General features: G+C 41.5%; 1 long non-coding RNA gene across 1 annotated transcript; it reads right to left on the bottom strand.

Annotated features, from left to right (window-relative positions):
- Window positions 1-958: 958 nt before the first annotated feature.
- LOC140689244 (uncharacterized) lies at window positions 959-8,104 on the bottom strand. The gene is made up of 3 exons (XR_012064122.1): window positions 7,425-8,104; window positions 6,092-6,165; window positions 959-1,267 (listed from the first exon to the last, which is right to left on the bottom strand). It is a non-coding gene; the product is annotated as an uncharacterized lncRNA (long non-coding RNA).
- Window positions 8,105-8,557: the final 453 nt, after the last annotated feature.

Here is an 8,557-nt window from a genome sequence, read left to right as displayed (position 1 = left end):
ATTGCTTCTCTCATGCCTCTGGCACCAAACACCCAAAGCTAAGTTCAATGCACCCGCTTTGTGTACCCAGAGTACCTTGTACTCACCCAACTGCTATATACCACTTACTGTGTTGTGTATTGGTTGCTGGCAATCATGTGTGTCACCCCAGTGGACTGTACTTTCTTCATGTAATATTTTCCCATTATAGCGGTCTCCAGAAAGTATACCTTTTTCCAGTTGGGAGTTGCTATATTCCCTCATTGTTCACATCAAATTGGCCTCTTAATATTAGGCTGAAATACCTCATGAAACCAGTCAACCCTGATTCATCCTACAGAATAAAGTATATTGTAAGTTATTCTAGGTATAGCCTGGAGAGCAGTAGCTTGAGAATTATTTATAAATCTCTAAGGAAGTTCAGTACTCAAGTTTTCTAGAGAACTTTGCAATCCATTTGCTAAGATTAAATAAACATCCACACCAGAGGTGAACTGAATGGTGTTAATGTTATTATACATTAAGACAGGGATTCTCTTGTCCATTTCTATATCTGCAATGTTTCAAGGTTCTTAATATATCACTTAGTAAACATATATTGAATGAGTAAAGTGTGTATGTAAATATATATATATCTTTTTAATCACCAACCCAGAATAGTTGTCCCTTAGTCATCACCTACCAGAGACCTCAGCTTGAAACTGACTTCAATCTAACTCTTCTATTTTTTTGTTTTTTTTTATTTCTTTTTTTTTGTCTTTTTCTTTTTTTTTTTTTGCAATCTGTCTTTTTAAAAAAGCCCACCAATATTTGAGATATGTTGCCTAAAGATTACAGGACCATCAATTTCTGTAGATTTGGTAAGCTTTATGCCAGATTTAGCTCTCAACAGAAGTAATTTGGCTGGATTACAATATGCCCTTGTTAAGAGTTGACAAAAGGAAAACATCCACAAGTGTTGCCACAAAACCAGCCTCTGTACCCTAATAGCCGAATTGAGAGTCGGAGGCAGAGTTTTGGGAGGACAGAAAGGAACAGCTTTATTGCTTTGCCAGGCAAAGGGAGAAACAGCAGGCTAGTGCCTTAAAGACTGTGAGCCCATTTTGGGATTGGGGTCTTGAGGTTTATAAGAAAAACTGGATGGAACAGAAAAGGTGATAACAATCAGAGTGTTTTACAGGGTGTTACATTCTCTTCATCTTGATAAGAACTTGCTGTTGTTACCGTGGAGTTTAGGAGGGTCTGCCCATTTTCTTGAGGTTGGGTCTATGACCTTCTTTCAAGACCTCTAGGGTAAAAGGATAAGTTATTCTAAGAAAAGAGTGCACAGGGTGGGAAGCTTGTTGTCATAAGATCAGTTTAGCTAGAAGTACAGCCAGAACAACTCAAGAGCCATCTTGTTAGTTTCCTACTGTTTCACGTAAAAATTGTGACTGCATTTTTTTGTAACGTCACTAAGACGTTTGCCCAATTTTTTAGAGAATAAGCTCCCTGAAGATAAAGACTTCCCTGGTCTATGTATTTAAACGCAGGGCCTTAAACAAGCACATATTGTAGACCTAAATAAATATTTGATTTGTAGGGAACAAATGAATGAATTCTATAATTCAGTATCTTTTATATAAAGAGCTACACAATAAATCCTTTTTAAGATTTCTTACAGGAAAAAAGTATCTTCCTGAATAAATTTGTCTGCTTCTTTTCATTAGACAGTAAGAACTTGTTTTCTTTCTTTTTTTTTAATTTTTTTTTTTTTACTGAAGTACAGTCAGTTACAATGTGTCCATTTCTGGTGTACAGCACAATGGCCCAGTCATGCATAGCATATTATATATATATTCATTTTCATACTCTTTCTCACTAAAGGCTACTGCAAGATATTGAACATAGTTCCGCATGCCATACAGAAGAAACTTTTTAAAACCTATTTTTATACATAGTGGCTAACATTTGCAAATCTCTAACTCTCAAATTTATCCCTTCCCACCCCCTTTCCCTGGTAACTATAAGGTTGTTTACTATGTCTGTGAGTCTGTTTCTGTTTTGTTGATGAGTTCATAGTGTCCTTTTAAAAATTCTTTTAGATTCCACATATGAGTGATATCATATGGTATTTTTCTTTTCCTTTCTGGCTGACTTCATTTAGAATGATGATCTCTAGATCCATCCATGTTGCTGCAAATGGCATTATTTTATTATTTTTTATGGCTGAGTAGTATTCCATTGTATAAACATACCACAACTTTTTAAGGGACTTGTTTTCTTTAACTCACCTTCAGGAAGAGCAAAGTGGGACCATTCCAAGAATATTTTAATTGGTCTCCCTTTGTCTCTGCTCTTTCAAATCCAATACTTTTACATTGCCACCAGAATTACCTTCCGATAAACCATGAGGTCAGAAGATTAGATCCTGAGCTCCCTTTTCATTCAAGCCCCAATCTATTTTTGCAATATTCAAGCCCTTATTTATTTTCCCTTGTACTTGCTCCCCTCTTTCACTCTCTCACTTGCCTTTACTCCCTTTTGTCTGCTGTGTTTCTTTCAGCCAAAAGATTTTCCCATACCCTCAACACATCTTGCTTATTTCCACCTTCATGACATTCCTCATGTTATTTTCTCCACCTTACAATGTCCTTTCTTCTCATTATCCTAAGTATTAGCCACCTGAATTCCTAGCTCAAAGATCTCCTTCTTTGATCATGCACAGCCTATGTTTGAATCATAGTTACATGACTTCTTTAAGCCTGAGTTTCCTCACTGGCAATTCTGTAGTTTCATACCTGATAGGGCCGTTGAGAGGAGGCATGTAAGTGCTCCATAGATATTAGCTCTTAGTGTTAATAAAATTTCTTCTATTTACCTGAAATATATCTTTGTCATTATGCCTTAACTTATCTACTTAGGTTATTTGTGCCTTAGGAACCAAGGTCCTAGAGTAGAATCCATTTCAAAGTTCTTGCGTTGACCCCTCCCCACATAATCCACACCCTAGATAGACAATTGACTTTAGTTTTTCTGTTGTTGTTGTTGTTACTCATCTAATTTTAACATGATTTCAATGCAGCCATTGCAATTTTCTGCTCTCCAAATTAGTTTAGGACTGTGACGGTTGGGTCTTTTGTATGTCTGTATGTCTCTGTGTAATACTTCTGCCATGAATTTCAGTTTATTATCTGCCAAATCGATGTGTGGTTATATTTACAGAAATAGGAGCTGCTCATTAAATGGTAGCACTGTATGTTATGTAACTTAAGTTAACATATGGTATCATATTTGGGTCTCACAATAATCCTGTTAGGTAGGTGGTGCTATGACTTGTTATTATAGTAGCCCTGTTGTTACCATTATGACAAACACTGGTTTAACATGGATGTCTGTGCCATTAGAAGAGCATTTTGTAAGAAACCCCAGTATTCTGACGTTTCTCTGAGTTTCGTATTCTCTTCCACAATAAAGCCATTAGTGATCCTTTTCTCCCAATATTGTTTCTCTGCTTATGAGCCTATGTTTATGACTCTAAGTGGGTTTTGTTTCAAGATCTATGTCTTCTTACTTGGCAGCCATTTTCTCAGAAGTAATGTCATGTTACATCATCTGACACACAATGACAGAACCAATTTCCAAACTCTAGACAAATTCCTTACTTTGTTCTTTTGGTATGAGGAAAATATGTAATGCATAGGGAGAAAACAAAATTTGAATGGGCTCTTATAGGAAATCTTCAGATCATGAGCATGGTAATTTACAAATTTGAGTAGATGTTGTGTTCCTCACCACCCCAGCAAACCAAAGAAGCAGATAGCTAAATTTAAATATTGTATAATTTGGGTCTTATCATGGACATTGTTGAATATTTTTCTGTTTCAAGGATATACAGTAAGTATATCCCTCTAGTTGGGAGGGGGCTGCTATATTCCCTTATTATTCAGCTCAAATATATTTCTCAGTATTACCTAAAGATCTTAAAAAACCAGTCAACTTTAATTTGTCATACATTATGTGAAATACCATAAATTATTCTGGACATTTTCCAAAAAGATCCTGGGAAATTATTTATAAATCTCTAGTGAGGTTCAAGTGAGCAAGTTCTCTGGTGAACTTTACATTTTATTCGCTAAGATAAAAACAGGTTAATTGAATGATGTTGATGTCATTAGGCATTCTCCAGCACCCGCAGTGAGACGCTGCAGATAGAAGGACATTATTCTGTCCCACAGCTTGCAATCTAAAATTGGATATTCACAGGCAAGCCAGATAAACATAGCCAGCACATTTTTTTAAGACCAAAAAGAAATGATGGGAGAGAAAAATGAGAGTGGTGAATCAAAGAGTCAAAGGGAATTGACAGATATTCCATCTTCTGCCTTTTACTTGTGAACTTAATTACCTCTATTAGAAATGATCACACTGTTAAAGAGCAAAGCTGTCTGATAGCCTCTGAAGGGTGACAGAACCTCCATAGGATTGCCATGGTGTGGTGTCCTCAGCTTTGGAGGTCCAGAAATTCTTTTTACCCAGCAGCCATGACTGTCCCTACTTGCCTATCTCCGGGTGCTACCTCCAAGCTCAGCACTGGAAATGACCACCCAGCCAGTATTTTGGGAAATACTCCCGCCAGTAGCCTGTGGTGTTTGGATGTGGTGTATAGCAGGCCACGTGGTCTGAGCTTGAACACAGCCCTAACTGCCCACGTAAACTTCAGGCTGAGACCTCCCTATAAACCCACATCCCGTGTCATCAGTCTATAAGCCTGGCTGGCCGCCTCTCTGAGGTTAGACTTAAAAAGAAAAAAGCACCTCCAATGTGCCAGGCTTCATGCTTGGTGGTAGGAATACAGATAAATAGGACCTATGCTCTCATTTGGAGTTTACAACTGATTTTGGGAGACAGCTCAGAAACAGACTATTTTAATATAATGTGGTATAAATGCAGTGGGTAGGGTAGGGCACAGGGGTAGGGTGGGGAAAGGCCAGAGGAAGGGTACCCAGCCCAACCTGGTGGTCAGTGGAGGGTGACAAGGAGACAGGGAATAGTCTGAGAGTGGGGCAGAACCAGGAGAGTTGTAGCCCAGAAGTCAAGGGGGAAAAAAGGGAGGAAAAGAGAGTTAGATTCTGCGGATGTCAAGCAAAATGGACTTGGACTTGAAGACTGTCCATTGGATTTGACAAATAGAAGGGGGATTGTTGGTGACTGTTGGCAGGGCAAGTAGAGGGGCTGTGGAGATGTGAGCAGTCAGTGTTGTGGTCGTGTTGTGGTCGTGTTTAGGAATTAAGAGAAGATGAGAAGAGATGAGGAGTGGAAATAAAAATCTTGGCTGTGAAAAGAGTGAATTAGAGAGGAATATGTCATTAAGGAGAAGTTTGTTTGATTTTTGGTAAGAAAGACAGGTTTCTAATCTGAGAGAAAGGAGCTGGTTGGACAGAAAGAAAAAGAGGTGAATGATGGATCAAGGCAGTAAGTTCCTGATTTCGGTTCCAGATCCCACTCCTGTTTCCTTCTGAGATGGGCTCTGACTCTGTCCCTCCCCCAGGGATGGACTTTGCTTCTAGTCTTCCTCATACATACTCCATTGTACATCTCTAAAATATGATAGTGACACCCACTGAATGTCAAGAACCACAGCTGCTAGAAGTCCTGCTGGCCAACTTGCTTCCCTTAGTATTTGTTTTTTTGTTTTTTTGTTTGTTTGTTTGTTTGTTTTGAAGGGGGATGAGGAGGTAATTAGGTTTATTTATTTTATTAGTATTACTTTAGTGGAGGTACTGGGGATTGAACCCAGGACCTCATGCATGCTAAGCATGCCCTCTACCACTAAGCCATACCCTCACCCCACCCCCACTTAGCATTTATTAATCTCCAAAAAAAAAGGTATACCTTTCTAGTGCCTAGAATACTCCTGTTTACCATCCCTTCTGCTTACCATACCAAGAAAGAGTATCCCTTTCTTGTGTCAGGGCACCCTGGAGGTTTAGCTATTAGTTGAACTTATCAATTGGGAGGTTCCTTGTTCAAAATGTATTGTAACAAAGAGCGGTCTTTTGAGTTATTTAATCAAGGTGCTAGTGAAACCTGGGAGTAAGCCCTTTCTAGTGCCCTGCGCATCCAAACCCACCTTAGAGAATGCTTGCCAAACTCTTGCTCTCTGACAAAATTTTCTAGACTCCAAGCAGAACATTTCTTTTTCACCTTTAAATAATAAATAAATAAAATAATGATAAATAATAAGTAAATAATATAATGAGGCTTTAGTGAGGTCTGCCAGAGCCTGCACTCTTATCTTTCCCTACCAGAGGTATATGTAAAAGCCTCTGCATAGATAATCTTAGCAATTACGTATGGTTTTGGGTAGTTTTAACTCTTGGTGTAATCTAATTTCCAAGTTATTGGAGGTGATCTTCCTTCATATTTGTTTTAATGTGTGCACTTCTTTTATCCCTGTTTGGTTTTTCATATTGTCTTTGTTCAGTAATTTAATGAAAATATTAAAATGAAGTCACCTTTTGTTTTAAAGTACAGTAATGGAATTTACATCCTCTTATTTTCTGAAGAAAAGAAATTTAGAATCTAATAAATTGTCACAGCCAGATAAAGCACTGGGATTGGAGTTTAGTGACTGTCATTATATATATGATTAACAGAGAGCTCATCAGAAGCCTCTTGAGGACAGGAATTTGTCATCTATCTTCCTTACAGATACACGTGGTAGGCATTCAACAAATATATGGATGGATTGATTTTAACCACAGAGTTCTAATAGACTGAGTGGTGATTTATCATCTAGTATCAGATGTGCCTTCCTAAAGCACAGTCCTCAGTTTTGTTCTTTTGTTTAATAAAGCATTTAAGGCAACATGTTTTCCAAAATATTATCCTCTTCCTACCAAAATAGGGACAAAGTAGCACTTACGTGGAATTCTGCAGATTTAAATTTTAATTACAGAATAATGTACCCAGTCCACACCTGGCAATTTATTTGGCACGCATTAAAGTTTATTGAATTAAGGAATGAACTGAGCAATTATTTAACTTGAGACCATTCCTTTAAAGTAAAATAAAATTATTACCACTTGCTCCACCTCCCACACAAGACTGCTGTAGGGAACAAACGATAGGATGTTTATGCGAGTGCTTTAAAAACTGCAAAGTACATAACTACCTTAAAGTGGGATTTGTATGTTGACTTGATGTCATTCCTATTATCGTTATGTTTTATGGTTATCAATCCATTACATTTAGCATTCCTATTAAAGCCCACAGCTAACTACAAACTTGTTTTAAACTGCGTTTAGACTATTCCTAATTTTGCCTGGTTGTAAGTCTGTGGTGCCCTTATGACTGATAGATTCATACTTTAAAGGAAAACATTTATTTTTCTCAAGTCTTGTTTTCTACCTCAAATACATTTCCGGCAGAAATAACACTAATGAGTGATTCCAACCTAGCACCTTAAGTGAGTAGTGATCACGACACTTTAAAAAGGGAAACGGACAAAGACCCCAGAATAGTTTTTCCAAATTAAAATCACTTCGGCCAACGACAGCATCCACTGGGGATACCGATGAGGATGTTGGGCTCAGAAACCAGAGGACCAGCAGTCGGAGGGCCCCTCCCCTCCCCCCTGCGCTACGGGCAGCACCGCGGGGCGGCGACCGGGCTCCAGTGCCAGGACGGTTGGGGGTCCTCGCACGGGCGGCCAGTTGGAGTCAGCGAGCGCCGCGGCCGTTGGGGACTCCAGCTCCCAGCAGCCACCGCTTCTGCGGCCGAGGCGCGTGGCGGCGCTGCTCGCTGGGACTCGTAGTGCGGTCCGGTAGGAGACCCGGGGAGCCAGTCCTACTCCTTTCACCCACGTCTCGGAAACTGGGCCTGGGAGGGATCACGCCGGCCCACTCGTGCCCGGCATCCCGCGGGAGCGGGAGCGAGTAGCGCAGGGCTGGCCGCGGTGGGAAGAGGCCCGGGTGGCCGCGCACGTGGGGGGTGGTTAGCGCCGAGGAACCCGGAAGCCTCGCGCGCCGCCCACCGCCGCGGTGACGGGTTAACGCGCCTCCCGGGTGGAGGTGGGGCGGGGTGTGTGGGAGGAGGGGCCGTCCCAGACTTCTCCGAGAGCCGCCTGCGAGCCGGCCCTCCCCTCCCCTCCCCCCCCCCCCACGGGCCCTACACAGTGCAGGCCCCGCCCCGGCCGCGGCGCGTGCGCAGAGGCCCCGCCCCTCCGCCCCAGCCCCACCCCCACACCCGCAGCAGCCGCCGCCGCCACCTCTCCCTTCCTCTCAGCTCTTTCCTCCTCCTGTTTTCTCTTCCCTCCTCCCCCTCGCCGCCTTTTCTCCTCCTCCTCCGGCGCTGACGCTCGCGTAGGGCCCTGGCGTCAGACGCGCGAGGGCGGGGCGAGTGCGGCGGGGGGTATAAGTAGAGGGTGCAGGAGGCGGTGCTTCCCCTTCTCCCCGGCGGTTAGTGCTGAGAGTGCGGAGTGTGTGCTCCGGGCTCGGAACACACATTTATTATTAAAAAAATCCAAAAAAAATCTAAAAAAATCTTTTAAAAAACCCAAAAAAAATTTACAAAAAATCCGCGTCTCCCCCGCCGG

Source organism: Vicugna pacos, chromosome 25 (genome assembly GCF_048564905.1).
Source record: "Vicugna pacos chromosome 25, VicPac4, whole genome shotgun sequence".
Lineage (NCBI taxonomy): Eukaryota > Metazoa > Chordata > Mammalia > Artiodactyla > Camelidae > Vicugna > Vicugna pacos.
Note: the sequence above shows the minus strand (reverse complement) of the source record. Positions and strands in the feature narration are given on the sequence as shown.